Below are 17,959 nucleotides of genomic sequence, written 5' to 3'. Positions count from 1 at the left end.
TCATGCGCAAGTTTCTGTATGAACGTTAAGTCCTCATTTCTCTGGGATAAACCCCCGAGACGTCAATTTCTGGGTCAATGGTAAGTCCATCTAGTTTTAAAAGAAGTTGTGGTCATGGATGATGGGGCAGGATGGTGTAGGGACACTTTTCCTTGCTCTTTAAATTCAGCCGAATACCTTGGAAATAATAGGCAATCATCAAGGGCTCAAAGATGGGAAGATGATGAACTAGGGGCCTTGGGACTCAAATAATGACACTGCAGTTGAATTGCCTGTGTTTTCTCATTATCTCCCACATACCCTGGGCGGGGCTCTGGGGCACGCTCCAGCCCCAAACCAACAATAGGCATGGACAGAAAACAAACACTAGCTCAGGAAAGGGGCAGCCTCATGGAGACTCTACCCAGTGGCAGTGGTGGCCTCTATCTGCCAGCAGAGCTGCTGGGGTGACCTACCCACACCCCACACCCACCTGCTGCAGCATGAAGGCCCTTCTGCTTAATACTGGAGGACCAGAAATCTGGCATCTCCTTTATAAACACACTTTTCTGAATGCTATAAATTTAGGTTATTTCCATTTTTATAAAACCAAGCAGTACTCTAGGAATATCTCTGAGTAGACTCCTTCTGATGCTTATTTCCTTAGGATGAATGTGCCCAAAGAGGAGTTGCTAGGCCAATATTTAAGGCTTCCGAGACCTATTCCAAATTACTTTGCAAAAGAACCACACCAGGATCCATGCGCCCGTGTGTGAGCACTTTATAGAAGGGCTTATCATTTTGTAAACCTAGCAATGTTACGTAATGTTTCTTAAATAACTTTTGTTAATGTCCTTGGGAAAATGTTGTCCTTTCAATTGCTTTCTGTAATCACATCCTACATGTTTTTCCCCTGTATTTAATCTTCTAAACAATCTCAACTCTTTTTCTCATTTCTTGTTTTTCTTACTGTTCTTACCTATTCAGTTAAGTTCTTCTGATGCTAATCCTTGCTTGTTTTCTCTGCAGGCATTTCCCCAACTATTTGTTTTAAAGCTAGTTAAGGGGAGGACATAAACACTAAAGTTTTTGTATGTAGCACAATCTATTCATTTTATTTTTTCCCCTGTAGTTTGTAGGCTTAGAGAAGCTCACGATAGAGAGCTAACCACAAACATATTTTTGAGGGCTGGCCATTATTTCAGTGGCTGTTGCAAAGTGAGCATGACCATTGCTTTTTGTTCCACAAGTAGCTAATGAATTTTTCTTACACGATCTATGAAATTTGATATTAAATAAAAATCTGGCATCTCCTGAACCTCCACGCAACGGCAGAGGATAACTGAGAGCTGGTGGCCCCCCAGCCTTCCTTGTAGCAGTGGAAGATGAACCAGTCACCTTTCAGTTCTCTCCCCATGGCGGAGCCACCAGACGCATGGCTCCTATTCTCCCACCAGCGCGAGGAGGTGAAATAGAAACTTCCCTACCTGATGGCACCAGCAGAGATAGAAAGCCCATAGTCTTGTCTGTCATAAAAAAACCTTGATTTTTTTCATAGGCATCGCATTCAACATATAAATCAGTTGAGAGAAGTGACATTTTCACTGTCGAGTCTTCTATAGTGTTCTTTCCAATTATTTCAACATCTTAGAGTTTTTGTTATACAGCTGTGCATTTTTAGTTTTCTACTTGTTATTTCATTTTATCTGGAGTAATTAAGCAGCATTGCATTTTTAAATTCAGCTTCTCCTTGTTCATTGCTAGTATATAGATACGCAATTCATTTGTGTATTGATCTATCCTGTGACCTTTCTGAACGTACTAGTTCTAGGTAAATTCTTTGGGACTTTTCTCTGTAGGAAATCATGTCATCTGCAAATAGGAATACTTTTAATTCTTCTATATACATTTTATTGCACTGTCTAAAACTTCTAGTAATACGCTTAATACAAGTGGTGAAAAATGGACTTTCTTGCCTTCTTCCTGGTCTTGGAAGCAAAGAATTTAGTCTTCTACCGCCAGGGATGACATTGACTTTTGGAGTTTTTGTAGATGCTCTTTGTGAGATTGAGGAAATTATCCTCTATTTCCAGTTTGCTGGGCATTTTTATCGTGAAAGGATGCTTTTCAACTAAAATGATTTTTTTGGCCTTTTGGTATGGTAGATGATATTTTTTGAGCATGAACCTGTCTTGCCTACCTGGACTAAATCTCACTTATCTACATAATATAACTTCTATACATTGCTAGCTTTGGTTTGCTAGTATATTCGAAAAGTCTGTCTAAATTCATGAGAGAGAGATTGGTCTGTAGTAACGGCTTTTTGTCTGATCTTGGTATCAAGGTAATGCTGGCCTTATAAAATGAACTGTTTCCTCTTTATTTTCTGGGAAAGACTGTGTAAAGTTAGTGTTAATTTTTTTTTTTCAGTGTTAGATAAAATTCTCCAGTGAAACCATCTGGATCTGGAGATGCCTTTCACAGGAGCGTTTTAATTATAGAAGCAATTTCATAAACCGTTTTAGAACTATTCAGGTTACCTATTTCATCTTGATTGAGTCTGGTAGTTTGTGGTGGTTGAATAATTGGTCCATTTCTATGAAGTATAGAACTTATGAGCATAAAGTTGTTGATAGCATTCTCATATTATCCCACTCACAGCTGTATGATCTATAGTGATACTGTTTTATTCCTGGTATTAATGATATACTTGTCAGTCTTGCTAGAAGTTTGTCAATTTTATCGATCCTTTCAAAGAAGCTATTCTTTTTCATTGATCCCCCCACCATTGTCTTTAATTTCATTGAATCCTGCTCCTGACTCTTTTCTTCCTTCTGCTCACTTTGTGTTTACTTTTGTCGTCTTTTGAGGCAGGAACTTTGGGCAAGCTCGCCTTATTTCTAATGCGGGCATTGAGTATTCTAAATTTCTCTCAGTATGACTTTAGCTGCATCTCACAAGTTTTGATATTTTTTTCCATTTTCATTCAGTTCTGTGTGTTTTAAAAATTTCCTTTGAAGACTTCCACTTTGACTGAGGGGCTATATAAAAGTGAGCGAACATTCATATGTCTGAAGATTTTCCCGTCCCCTTGCTCTTGCTGATTTCCATTTGTAGTTTTGATCCCATTAGGGTGAGAGAACTTCCTGTGTGTCATTTGAATTCCTTTCCATGTGTTAAAGTTTGCTCTAGAAACCAGGATATGGTCTCCCTTGGTGACTGTTCCATGTGGGCTTGGGACGAATGTGGATTCTGTTGAAGTTATTTATAAATGTCAATTAGAGGTAGTTGATCGATGGTGCTGTTTGGTTTAACTATATCCTCACTGATTTTTCTGTCTGCTAGATATATAAATTAGTGGTGGGGTGTCAAGTATGGATATGTTAGGTGTTGAATTCTCTATAATCACAGATTTATCTGTGCCTCCTCTGAGTGCCACCAGTTTTTGCTTCCTCTAATCCGAAGCTCTGTTGTTTGGTGCACACACACTTAAGATGACTATAGCTCCTTTATCATTATATAATGTCCCTTGTTGCCTCTAGGAATTTTCTTTGCTCTGAAGTCTACTTAAGCAAATACCAATGCAGCCACTCCTGCTTTTATTAACGTTTACAAAACACGACTTTATCCGTTCTCTTACTTTCAGTCTACCTATGTCGTTTGAGTGAGTTTCTTGCAAACAACATGTAATTTGGTTGCTATTTTAAAATCCTCTCAGCCTCTTTTAATATATTTAGGCCATTGACACTTTAGTTACAGATGGGCTAAGGCTAAACCTGCTATTTTTTTTTTTTCTTCCAGAGAATTTTTTGACCATTCTTTAAAAATTTCATTTTGATTTATTTGCAATGTCTTAGATGATACTTCTGTACATTTTCCTCATTGGTTGCTTAGGTATTACAGGGTGTATGTATACACCTTAGCATAGCATATGGCTCTCAGTGTTTTAACCCTGCAAGTTAAGTAGTATCCTATGAATGGCTGTATATTACCCTTCCCACTTTAAGAATAGTTGTCTGCAGTGTTTCATATTGAGCAACACATCACATGATGCAATTTTTTTGCTTCATTCATCATATGATTTAAGAAATTGATGCTGTGAAGAACAATCTATTATCCTTACACCTCTTTTTTACCCATCCCAGTATTTTTTCCTTTCTAAAGTCCAAGAGTTCTCCTGCTACTGGTTTCTTTCTGCCTGTAGAGTTATATTTGACATGAGTTTCTTAAAGATGGTATAAATTTAGTTTTCAAATTCACTCTGCCAATCTGCCAACCTTCAGCTGGTGTGTTTAGCTCATCTACATTGAATGTTATGACTGATATGCTATTAGGGTGTGGGTCTGACATTTTACCTTTTGTTTTCTTCTTTCTGGTTTCCATTTAAAAAAAATCTTGTGGGTTAGTTGAACTTTTTTTTTTGGATTCCATTTTAATTTATGGTGTCATAAAGAGTATCTCTATAGATTTCTTTAGTGGTGGTTCTGGGTACATTCATAACTTAGCACAGTTTCCTGGTGTCGTCATTTTACCAGTTTGAGCAGAGTACCTACCCTCATAAAGTCCAACAAGATACTACAAGTGAAGTGCTTAACACAGGAAATGGCAGCAGTAAAATAACACCCTACCCTTATTGAATGCTTATTATAAACCAGGCACTGTTGTAGGCATTTCCTGTGTATTGACTCATTAACCTTCACCATGGCCTAACGAGGAAGGTATCATTATTGCACCCGATGATGGCAGGGTGGTAAGGCACAGAGGGATGAATTAACTTTCCTGGCATCCCAGGGCTAGTAGCTCTGGGACTAGAAATAGAGGGACTCCTTACTGGCCCCCAGCCTGAAGGAACCAGGATCAGGCGAGCTAGTCTAGGAGAGGGCTGCATACACATCCCCACTGGACCGAGCTCTTAGAACAGCTGCGTCTCCCCATTTTATAGATGAAGAAATGGAGGCTCCTCACGGGCTCATTAATGCGGGAAGAGAACTGGTGGGCGACAAAAATCAGGACTGAAACACGGAGTGGTCCAGCCCAAAGCATCAGCCCCGCTGGTCCAGACCCCTCCCTGAATCAGCCTGAGAGCTGGGGCGCACCCCACCCCTTGTGTCCCCGTGGTGGCAGCAGAGAAGAGAGGACCAGAAACATCTACCCCCGCCCCCCCAGATTGGGCTTCTTCCTCTTTCCCTGGGGGTGACTTGTCTGGTGTGTGTGTGTGTTGGATGGTTCAGAGTCAAGCTGATGATCTGACTCGGGTCTTGGGCTGCCCCCAGCACACTCAGCAGGGCCCCGGAGGAGAAATCCTGTCTACAAAAGTGGTCTCGCAAGACTTTTCTGCCAGTCTGTTGACCAGAAAACTTGTAAATATTTTTCTTTTGTCTTCAGCAGAGTTCAGTTTTTGCTCTGCTGTAGTTTCCACTGTTCAGAGAAAATATCACTTGTTCACTGTGTTTTAAAAGCCATCATAGGAGGGCTGGCACTGGGCCTGCCTGCAGGTGAATATCCACCTGATTCTTTTCCTCTAGGTTTGTGAATATCAGAGGCAAGGGGGAAGCAGATGAACCAAACACACCTCCCACATTCTGAAAGAAGCAAGAAATCAAAGCACTGGCCCCTGTAGCTGGACAGCTGGAGATGCTGCCTAGAAGTTCCGTGATTCTGTCCCACCACCACCTGAAAGGCAGCTTTCACGGGGATGATCTTTGCCTGTGCAAAGGCCCTGAGGCAGAAATAAGAAAGCAGGTGTGGCCGAGGCATAGTGAGGCTGGGAAGGGAATCGACCATGAGATTGGAGAGACAGCTCCTGGAGGCTCTTAGGGGTCTGGTTAGAAATGCCAGATCTTTATCAGGTGAGGGGTGGGCCTTTAGCCTCTGTCCACTGTCAAAGGGTAACTGAGTTTGGAACATTGTTGCTGAAAGAAAATGCATTTTCTAGGGAAGACTTTGCAATGAACTTTTAAATTGTGATGACTGCAAATCTGTGGCTTCTTAAGATTCATTATTTAAAAAAAAGTCAGTCTTCCAGCTGCCAAGAATAGGTGATTAGCATGAAATCAAGGTGCCCCTCCCATAACAATATGTATTAATGATCATGCAGATAGATGTTTCCCAGGCAGTTTTCAAAAAGAAACTGAGGAAGCAGCCAGGAAGCAATCAGAGCCCCAGGCTTACACTGACAATTTGAATGCGGTGGCATTTAGAATGGGCTGCATGGGGCCACGAGGGGCATTTCCAGACCATGCATACTGGAGTGAGAGTATTTCCAGGTAGGATTCTGCAACGTGAAAGTGAGCTTAGAGAGGGCAGCGGGGCCGGTTACGAGGGCCCCATGGCCTGCGGTGGGGTGTGGGTTAGGGGGCTTTAGGCAGAGGAGGGATATGCCTGTCTTAGGTGCCAACAAGCCCCCTCCGCCTTCACATCGAGGAAGGAGTGTCAGTGGCCAGGGCAGGAGCAGGGAAAGGGCAGAGGGAGCCGGGACACCAAGCGGATGATGATGGTGGCGGGGGTGGCAGAGCCTCAGCTGTGGTGAGAAGGGGCCAGACTTGCCGTGTATTTGGGGATCAAGCTCCAGAGAAGGAGCAAGGGGTATCCCTTTGAATTTTTGTCTGAACCACCCGTTGGTGCTTGAACCCCCAAACTTCTCTCGGGTTCTGTAAATGTCTGTGGGAGAATCTGTGGTTGAAATAGGCTGCCTCTTTAGGCTTGGGTTATAATTTTGCATCAATGACTCTGGATGGAAACCCACACAACGTGCTGGCCTGAGAAAGGGATCTGCGGGTGTGATACGGACACATCGGAGAGCAGAGCAGGAAAGCCCGTGGATGGTTGACTCTAGACCTGTGTGTGTGTATTTGCACATAAGTATATAAATTTACATACGTATTTACTGGAAAAGGCAGAGCCAAGGTGCGAACCGAGAAGCCCCCCTTCTTAACCACTGCACTGTTTGACCAGTCTCCTGGTTTCCTGGATTCTGTTCCCACGTGAAAGGTCCTCTCTCACCGGTAGGAGTTAACGTCGCTAGGAATGTCTGTATACACACACCCTTGCACCCCAAGCAAGCGTTTCTGAAGCCGCATTCGGGGAGTGGATGTATCTCGGGACCTCTCCCATCGGGTGTCCGGCAGCCCGCCTCTTAGATCGGCACCCGAGAGCCCTTCCTATTCCAAAGGGCCGGGCCCTCCTCTCCAGCAGCTGAACTGGCCTTTGAATGTGGCCAAGCTCCTTCTAGGAAGTGGGGAATGGGAACAGGGGATGGGCTGCCTTCTGAACCTCGAAACAGACCCAGGTCAGCGATGGTCGCTGCTCCCCCGAAAAGTTCATTCTCACAGCTGGGTGAGGCTGGCACGCAGAGGTGGAGTCTAGGATAAAATGTCTTTGCTGTTTTCTGCTCATCCATGCTGCAGCTGTGATGGTTCTCTGGGCTGGAAACTTCTAGACCAAGGTCACCCCAGGCTTCCTTCCAGGCCCAGGGGCAGGTGAACAGCCATGCTCCGCCCCCACCCCCTCACCTTGGGGCTGGTTGGGGCAGAGGCTTAAGGAGCAGTGGGCAGGGTCCATGTTCCCGTCAGAGAGAGACGAGGGTGGTCCAGACCTCCCGTCCCCTGGCACAGAGGCTGCGGCAGTGGCAGACTCTCTGGGCACACACGTGGACAGGTGTTACTGGCTTAATTCAATCCAGATGGATCTTTGGGGGCCAAGTCTTGGCCGGGCGCTGCAACACTCAAAATGACTCACCTGGATCTGCCTGGGGTAACAACTAAGTACCTCTGGGTTCCCCACCATCCGCCAGGCACACGCCATCGTGCTGTTTTGTCATGACCCAGTGCCACCCCAACTAGTCAGGCTTTTCTGAAACGGACTTTGTGTTTTTATGCTTAAGTAATTCTAAAATGAATTGCATACCCTGACGGCAAATAGGAAACCAATATTCACTGAAGTAAGAAGGTTATTGGAAAACCAAGTACAGTGAAAACAGTTATTAACCTTCACGTTACTGCTTCCCGTGCTGGCTGATAGGACTTTACTGATGAGAATGGAAGAGGCGTTAAAGATGGAGTCACTTCTCAACGAGACTTTGTCCTTGACCTAATCAGCAGGACGGAGATGGGGGGAAAAAATCTCACAGGCTTTTAATGTTGAGAGCATGCTTATGCGAGCACCATATGGCGGTGGCTCTGTCTAGGGATTAGGGAAACAGCCAGACCCCAAACCCTAGAATATTCTACATTGCTTCACTATGATCCATTTTCCCAAGTGTCCATACCAAGTGGAAATGTTTCCTCTTAGGGATCCTGTCAGGTTGTCAATTTCAAGTAGGCCCCCCAAATTAAAGAGGAAAAAATTGCCTTCTAGAATTTTCTTGAGTGAGAACACTCAATACACACGGGAAGGCCCCATACTAACTTTGTGACCCAAGCCTGGCCCATCGCTCCTTCCCACCTTCACGCCCTGGAGTGAGGGCTGAGCTAAGGGCAGACCCACCAGCAGTACAGGCATTGGGCAAAGCCTGGTCGGCCATGCCAGAGAGTTTGGATTCAGTTCTACAAACAACGAAAGCCACTGACCTTTTCTTAGCTGGTGAATAACATCTGGTTTTTGCTTTCAAAGCCTCCCCTGGCTGCAGCTGGAAAGGGGCCAGCGGACAGGAGTGGAGTCAGGGGAGACCAGTTGTCCCAGTGGGAGGTGATGGGGGTGCTGCAGGGGGGAGGGGGCGGGATGGAGCCAGTTCTGCTTTGAGGGTCGTTGAGCCAGAAGGGCTTGTGGACGGATCACAAGTAGGAGGGGAGCGGAGAGAATCAAGGATGACGTCAAGGTTTTTGGCTGAGCTGTTGAGCAGGTGGTGGTGCCCGTCGCAGAGATGGGAGCCCGGGGAGGAGGTGAGGCCGCTTTGTAGGCGTGGCCCATCAGGCCCCTGGCTGGACGGGCCCTGCGGGGCAGACTCCCCAGACTTGGAAACACCTTTTCCAGGCTACGGCTCATTGAACCGAAATCCTGCTGCTAAGGACAGAGTCTTATTGACTCACATCTGAGAGAGTCAGCAAAGGCCAGGCTCTGGGTGGAGTTTCTCAGAGGGAACAGAAATGACCTGTGGTTGCTGAGGGCCGCTGTCATCCGGTGCCCTGCCCGACCCAGGGCACCGCCCTCCATGGAGAGTGGCTGGAGCAGGAGGTTCTCCTGGGAGCTTCCGTAACCAGAACCAGCAGAAGGCAGAGGGGAAAACATTTTACTGCATGATTTTTTTTTTTTTTTTTTTTGATCTTTTTGCCATCTCTTGGGCTGCTCCCGCGGCATATGGAGTTTTCCAGGCTAGGGGTCGAATCAGAGCTGTAGCGCCAGCCTACGCCAGAGCCACAGCAACGCAGGATCCGAGCCGCGTCTGCAACCCACACCACCGCTCATGGCAACACAGGATCCTTAACCCACTGAGCAAGGGCAGGGACCGAACCCGCAACCTCATGGTTCTTAGAATCGCTAACCACTGCGCCACGACGGGAACTCCCATGATATCTTTTTTTTTAAATGCAATGATCGTTGATTCCAATATTGCCTCTTCAATGTCTACTTACTGGGTTTAGGAACCAAATTTGAGCCTTGGCGTTTTGTGGCTAAAACCAGCAGTGACATTTGACTTTACTTTGTAATATCCATGGGTCAAGGATGGTTCCCCCTTTGCCAACCACTGTGAGGAAACCTCATCTGAGAAGCGGGTCCCAGAAATCCAGTGGATTTTTCTGGATTGAGCTGCAGGCAGGGCGGTGGTTGCCAAGGGACAGCAGTGAGCATGTTCCAAGGCGAAGAGGGGACTCAAATGTAATTGCTCGGGACACGGTGGCGTCCCTGGGCCCAGATGAGGCCCCGGATTGCTGCTGTTGTCCCCCAGGACTTTCTTTTGCCCCCCTGCTAGGGACAATTTGGGGCAGTCAGTCTGGTGGCACTCAGCCTCCTGTGGCGATTAAACAGGTGTTGTCATGAGCTGGCAGCTCACCATCTGATCTAGTGCCATCGCGGGGCATTCCAGGGACACTTGAGGATTTGACGAGGGCCATCTGAGGGCTGCCATGTGAATTCCAGCCTGGAGGGTGGACACGGGTGGCTGGAGGATGGTACGTATTGGCCCCTACCCGTGGCCTGAGCTTATGGCCCCTGACCCTGCCCGTCCAGGTCAAGGCCTAGCCCCGCAGCCTCTCTTCCTCCTGTGACCACATGCGTGATTCTTTCTCTGATCTCTTCAGCTGGAGCCAGACGTTGTGAACCCAGTGTCTTCAGGGGCTGGTGGGGGACACAGGTGACGCGAATTAGAGAACTGGGCACTGCGGGGCCTGAGGTGGACGGGGGAGGATGTGCCCAGTCTAATGCCCCCCCTGTCCCCATGTGGCAAGGGGGACAGGAGAGACGCAGCTTCCAACTTTTCGAGCAGGCCAGAGTTAGCTTTGAGGCAAAAATCCCTCAGTTAAAAAAAGTTGACAGTTAATTTATAAACACGTGTTTGCCGCAGACGTGCTGTAGCTCCCTCCAGACTCTACAAGAAGTAACAACCCGAATGAGACAATGGAGGTCGCGTTACTTAGCCTCAGCGCTGAGGAGGCAGTAGGGAGAGGTGGGGACTGCGGTGAACAGAGTCCACGCCCCGCTCAAAGGCCCTGACGGCTTCTCAGCTGGTTGTGACTCTGCGTCCCTTCAAGAGAAGGCAAAGATCCAGATCTTTACACAAGGTCGCCTAATTCTTAAAATATGGGCAAGAAATTCCAATGTTGAAAACATCATAAAACCTAACAAGACTTCTTGGAGCCTCTGGGCTGTCACATCCCATTTAGCAAAGTCGCCTGTGGTCACTGCACCGAGGGGGGTCCCTATCCTGCCCCCTCTGCCAGCACATCCCAGGCTAAGAGACGTGTCTGCCGAGCTCCCCGTTCTGACCCAGAGATCCTTGATTCCGGGCAGTTTGCATTCTCCTGACTCCCCACGACATTCTTAGTTACATGAATCATGCAATTATTCTTCACTGAAAGAACACAAAACCTTTCACTTGCCGCTCACTCCCCAGCCCAGAGGCCAGGGCCACTTTGTTTGGTGTATGTTGCCCTCACTTACTTCCAGACAGTGGAGGCGTATGTGTTATATACATACTTGGAAGAGAAGCATCGCGGGCTCTCCTGTACAGGGGGTCAGGGAGGGCTCTGAGAGACCGAGGTGAGGAAGCTGAGTCACACGGATAACGAAGAGCCAACCAGAGAGCGGGACCAGCAAGTGCAAAGGCCCTGAGGCAGGAATGTTTTGAGAAACAGCAAGGAGTCCCCGGTGGTTGGAGCAGCGTGAGTGGCAGGAGTTGGGGTTAGAGGGTGGGGTTGGGGTTGCTAATTATAAAGCCATCCTGAAGACTTTTTGGCTCTTATTCTGTGCAGGAGGTTGGGTCACCAGAGGATTTTGAGTGATATGATCCAACTCAATGTATCTAAGGGCCCCCTGCTGCCAATTGGGGGAATGGATGCCAGAAGACCAATTAAGAGACCAGGGGAGAGATGACGGTGGCCAGACATAGATTTAAGTCAGACCCTGGGGTTACAGACTCTGGCTTTATTCTCAGGTTCTGAACTCCCTCCCTCTACTTTCCCAAAGATTTCCTGCCATCACAAAATCAGGTTACTTAACCTATAATTGAAAGCCAAGCAAAACGAACACTTCAAGAAATCATCTCGGACTTCCCGTGTGGCTCGAAGCATAACTACCCGGCGTTGTTGCTTCTACAGCGGCTGTGGCTCGACCGACCCCTGGCTCAGAACTTCCATATGCCGCTGGTGCAGCCACTTGTTAGGAGTTCCCATCATGGCTCAGTGGTTAACGAATCCGACTAGGAACCATGAGGTTGTGAGTTTGATCTCTGGCCTTGCTCAGTGGGTTAAGGATCCGGTGTTGCCGTGAGCTGTGGTGTAGGTTGCAGACGCGGCTTGGATCTGGTGTTGCAGTGGCTCTGGCGTAGGCTGGTGGCTACAGCTCCGATTCGACCCCTAGCCTGGGAACCTCCATATGCTGTGGGAGCGGCCCAAGAAAAAATAAAATAAATAAAATCATTTCCTTTGTCCTCCACCAGGAGCAGTCCCTGTGCCTTCTCAGAGGGGGAGGCGCTGTGTGCAGTTGCTGCCAGCTGGTGCCGCACTCCCGGTCGGAGCCTCCATCTTTGAATCTTCAAAGTACCAGCCACTCTCTCAGTCCCAGTCGACATGGTTTGCTCTGAACCCTTGGAAGAGGGTGTCAATTTAGCATTCTCCTGGTGCACTGCAGGGAGCACCCCTGTGGAACCTGGCGTGACGGCAAGCCTCGTTTATTCCACGATGTGCTCTTTAAAGTTTTAGAGGAAAAACCTGTATCCCTAGCACATCAAACCCGTGCTTCTGCAGATAATATTGCTGGCTGGAGGCTAGAATCTGAAAGAACGAGCCCATTTAAAGGAGAATATTCAATAATAGTACCAACGGTGCATTGAGGGGCCCAAAAACCACAGTCATGAAGTGGCGTGTGCAAATGGGTGACGCTTGGGAAACGCCGAGTCGCTGGCAGGCAGGGTGGTTTCGGGCACTGGCATTTAAGTCCCATCATTATGGTTGGGGCGGGGGGTGCCTCCCCATCTCATTAGGTTCACAGAGAAAGGTGTCAGAGTGACCTCACTCCTGGCCCAGCGTGGTGGGAAGATGTGGTCATGGAAAGAAATTGGGTCCCTTTTTTTTCCACGCGTCCTTAGGCGAATGCTGGAGAAAACAAGTTTTGGTTGGCTGGCTGGGTTTCATTAAAAATACTTAAAACTGGCTTTGGCCCTTCCTGGCGATGTCTTCCAGGTGCGTGCCTCCCATCTGAGCAGGGCGGGGCGGTGGGAGGAGATTAGATCATATGTTTTGGCGTTAAGATGTTGATGTTTAAAGCTTGGTAGTTATGGGGCGTTTTAAATAAATCAGGTTAGTGCCCCAAGGGGAGGCTTTGCCATGTGCTGTTTATGCATGAATGGCTCTATCATTTAAGAGGCTTGTTAAAAAATGGTCGTTGAAGAGCAGATTAACGAAGCCCTCCGCAGCCGGCAGACGTGGGCAGGAAGGCGCTCACTGAACAAGCAGAGAGGGAGCTGGCAGGCAAGAACACCCAATAGCTAATTGCCTCATATTAGGAGAATGGAAAATCAAGAGCTATAGGACCTTGGTTTTGAGCAGATTAAAAATCAGAGACAGTTCTGCAGGCGGCTTGCCTCTTGCCAACACAGCAGTCTGACTGCAGGTGAATTATGCATCAGGTGTGGCCTCCCGCTTTCCAGAGAAGAGTCTGTAACAGGTCGGGTGAGCAGCCAGCTTTGTCCGTGTTGCCCCTAAGGTGCAGGAGAGGATTCAGGCTCCACAATAACCTAGCAAAACCTCAAGCAAGCAGTGACTGGTTCTGGTCTCCCAGGACCCCACGGCCAGCACACTGGGGTCCAGCAATACTTTCCCTCTGATCATCTGGCCAGAGGCACCCTGTGCTGTAGGTCCTAAGACTTGCATGTTGTCCTTTCTGACTTGCTTTGTCTGGACTATGCCATACAAGCCCCAAATACCCTTATAGGCAATAAAAGCCCAAAGTCAAGACTAGGCCCATTTCAGATCATGAGAAGTGATGGAGAAATAAGTCAGCCAGTGGCGGGGACAGGAAGAGAATGGGAGGGTGGCTTGGCTTAGATCAAATACTTAAGACTTCTTGGAGGAGGTGACTTTTTAAAATTTTTAAATTAATGAATTTATTACATTTATAGTTGTACAATGATCATCACAATCCAATTTTATAGGATTTCCATCCCACAACCCCGGTGCATTCCCCCACCCCCAAAACTGTCTCCTTTGGAAACCATAAGTTTTTCAAATTCTGTGAGTCAGTATCTGTTCTGCAAAGAAGTTCGGTTTGTCCTTTTTTCAGATTCCACACATCAGTGAAAGCATTTGATGTTGGTGTTTCGTTGTCTGACTTCACTTAGCATAATATCTAGGTCCATCCATGTTGCTAAAAATGCTAGTATTTCGTTCCTTTTAATGGCTGAGTAATACTCCACTGTATATATGTATCACATCTTCTTGATCCACTCCTCCGTCAATGGACATTTAGGTTGTTTCTATGTCTTGGCTATTGCAAATAGTGCTGCAATGAACATCGGGGTACATGTGTCTTTATGAGTCGTGGTTTTCTCTGGATAGATGCCCAGGAGTGGGATTGCTGGATCAAATAAATGGTAGTTTTATTTTTAGTTTTCTGAAGAATCTCCATACTGTTTTCCAGAGTGGTTGCACCAATTTACAATCCCACCAACAGTGTACTGGGTTCCTTTTTCTCCACACTCTCTCCAGCACTTATTGCTTGTAGACTTTTGGAGGATGGCCATTCTGGCCAGTGTAAGGTGGTACCTCAGAGTGGTTTTGATTTGCATTTCTCTAATAATGGGTGATGTTGAACATCTTTTCATGTGCTTTTTGGCCATCTATATGTCTTCTTTGGAGAATTGTCTGTTTAGATCTTCTGCCCATTTTTTGAAGGGATTGGGTTTTTGTTTTTTGTATAGAGCTGCAGAAGGTGTTTATAAATTTTGGAGATTAATCCCTTGTCAGTCGATTCATTTGCAAAAATTTTCTAAAGAGAGAAGACTCAAATCAATAAAATTAGACGTGAAAAAGAAACAATGGATATCACAGAAATACAAAGGATCATAAGAGACTACTGGATACAACTATACACTAATAAATGGAAAACCTAGAAGAAATGGACAAATTCTTAGGTACAATCTTCCAAGACTAAACCAAGATAAATAGAAAAAAGATGAATGGACCAATCACAAAAACTGAAATTTAAACTGATTAAAAAACTTTCAACAAACAAAAGTCCAGGACCAGATGCCTTCACAGGCGAATTCTTTCAAACATTTAGAGAAGAGCTACCACCTATCCTTCTGAAACTATTTCAAAAAATTGCAGAGGAAGGGACACTTCAAACTCATTCTATGAGGCACCATCACCCTGGTACCAAAACCAAAGATACCACAAAAAAAAAAAGAAAACTACAGGCCAATTTTGCTGATGAACATCAATGCAAAAACCCTCAAAATACTAGCAAACCACATCCAACAATACATCAAAAGGATTGTATATCATGATCAAGTGGGATTTGTCCCAGGGATGCAAGGGTTCTTCAATATCCACAAATCCATCAGTGTGATACACTATATTAACTGAAGAATAAAAACCATATGATCCTCTCAACAGACACGGAAAAAGCCTTTGACAAAATCCAACACCCATTTCTGATAAAAACCCAATAAAAAATCCAACACCCGTTTCTGATAAAAACACTTCAGAAAGTGGGCATAGTGGGAACCTACCTCAACGTGATAAAGGCCGTATATGACAAACCCACAGCAAACATCCTCAATGGTGAAAAGCTGAAAGAATTCCCACTGAGATCAGGAATAAGACAAGGATGTCTGCTCTCGCCACTACTATTCAACATAGTTTTGGAAGTCCTAGCCACAACAATCAGAAGTAAGAGATAAAAGGAATCCAAATTGGAAAGGAAGAAGTAAAACTATCACTCTTTGCAGATGACATGATACTATACCTAGAGAAAGACATACCATGCTCTTGGATTGGAAGAGTCAATATTATCAAAGTGACTATACTACCCAAGGAAATCTATAGATTCAATGCAATCCCTATCAAATTACCAAGGACATTTTTCACAGAACTCAAACAAAATAGTTTAAAGTTTTTTTGGAAGCGCAAAAAACCCAGAATAGCCAAAGACATCCTGAAAAAGAAAAATGGAGCTGGAGGAATCAGGCTCCCGGACTTCAGATTATACTACAAAGCAACAATCATCAAAACCATACAGTACTGGCACAAAGACAGACCTATAGATCAGTGGAACAGAACAGAAAGCCCAGAATTAAACCCATACACCTACAGCCAATTAATCTATGATAAAGGAGGCAAGAATATACAATGGAGAAAAGACAGCCTGTTCAATAAGTGGTGCTGGGAAAACTGGACAGCCACATGGAAAAGAATGAAATTGGAACACTCTCTAACACAATACACAAAAATAAACTCCAAATGGATTAAAAGACCTAGATATAAGACCAAATACAATAAAACTCTTAGAGGAAAACATAGGCCAAACACTCTGACATAAATGACAGCAACATCTTCTCAGATCCACCTCTTAATGACAGTAAAAACAAAAATAAACAAATGGGACCTAATTAAACTTAAGTTTCTGCACAGCAAAGGAAACCCTAAACAAAACGAGGAGGTGACATTTAAGGAGAAATTCATATGAACTTGAGTCACTTGCAGTGTTATCTGACAGAGGCTGTTCCAGGCAGAGGGAACAAAAGGGGCAAGTGCCCTGGATAAGCAGGGTGTGTTTGGAAATGAGAAAGATCCCCTGTGGCTGAAGTGAAGTGGGAGGGGGCTGGCTCCACGGGACCTCATAGACCAGAGTGAGGAAACTGAACTTGACCTCTTGAAGGCCATGTGGAAGCTCTAAGAAACTTTTGTTGAGGAGGTGACATGGCCTATTGTCCATATTAGGAATTTGCTCCTTCCTGTTACCTAAGAGATGGAAGAAGTGAAGGGGAGGTGACAGGGTTGTACTGTTACACTCTCCAATTTACACAAGAGGGGATAGACACGGAGTCATTTTCCTAAGATCTTTTAGTAAGTGTCACTGTCAGGATTTGAACCAAGGTCGTCTTGCTCTCTTCTCCTCCCAAGAGCCACAGCCGATAAAATCCCAGTACTGAGGGTCCTTATAATTCAACATTCAGGACCTTAGGTGGCCAAGCAGGAGGTGGTTGCTAAGCAACCTACTTCTCAGATCATGGGAATAGAGGCAAGGCAAAATCATTGGTGGTCCCAGTTACCACATGATCAGGATCTGACCAATCAGTCTCTCATTCCTCTTGACTCCTGTGATTGGCTCAGGATTGAACTTGCAAATCAGGATGGTCCAGATGAGGTCTGTCCCAGGACTTTGACATCAATGTTTGGAAAGATGCCCTGGTTTCCCAGGGGTGGCTGAGATGACCACTCCAGGAAGTGAGGCCACTACCCAGAAAGCAGGCCGAGGGTGAAGCTCACGGCAAGGTGAGCTGAGAGTCCTGACAGACGCCTTAGTGCCAGGATTGAGCTGAGCTTTATTGAGCTAATGTAAATTCTTTCTGTTAAGCCAGTCTGAATGGGTTTTTCTGTCACGTTTAACCTAACGTGCCATGATGGCCTCAAGTGCTCTTGTCAGGGCTGGCTTCCTAGGCAGGCTCCTCTGGGCTCCAGGCTCGGATCGGATCACTCCCACAGAGCTAGACATTGCCAGAGAAAGGAATGCCTCTCTTTCCCTCGTGTTCCAGCTGATGTCCCCAGCACGTCTGCCTTGGACCAACTTGGCCATGTGCCCATGGCTAAGAGCCATGGTGGAACGCAGACTGGCCAGGCCTGGACGGCTGTCAACCTCAGGCCCCCGGGGTGTGTGGCCAGCCCCTCTGAACCACATGCAGAGAGTTTGCCAAGGAGACTGGGCAGTAGGGAAGTGAGAGGGAGGCATAGAGCATGAGCATCCTGGGAAGGCCTTAGAAGCAAGCAGGCCTCCTGAAGCAGGACCCGGGAAAGGGGGAGAGTGGACAGGATTTGGACAGGGGCATCCCCCACCCTGCTAGTCCCCCGTGGTCACACACTCTGTTCTCTCCCCATCTGACTCGCCGGACTGGGGAGGGAGGTATTTTCACTTGGTAGGAACAAGAGACAGGATGGGCCCCCGAAGGAACCTTGGTGTGGGAGGTGAGAGACCTGGCCTCTCGTCCCCGGCCCAGAGTTGACTGGAGTGCTTTGCAGTTTTACTTTTCAGAGCCTCAGTTTTCTTATCTGCAAAATGGGAGCCATGAGCCCCTCTCTGGACCTCAGACCTCCTTTCTGTCAGATGGGGT

This window comes from Sus scrofa, chromosome 17 (assembly GCF_000003025.6).
Source record: "Sus scrofa isolate TJ Tabasco breed Duroc chromosome 17, Sscrofa11.1, whole genome shotgun sequence".
In the NCBI taxonomy this organism is placed as follows: Eukaryota; Metazoa; Chordata; class Mammalia; order Artiodactyla; family Suidae; genus Sus; species Sus scrofa.
This window is presented reverse-complemented; position numbering follows the sequence as displayed.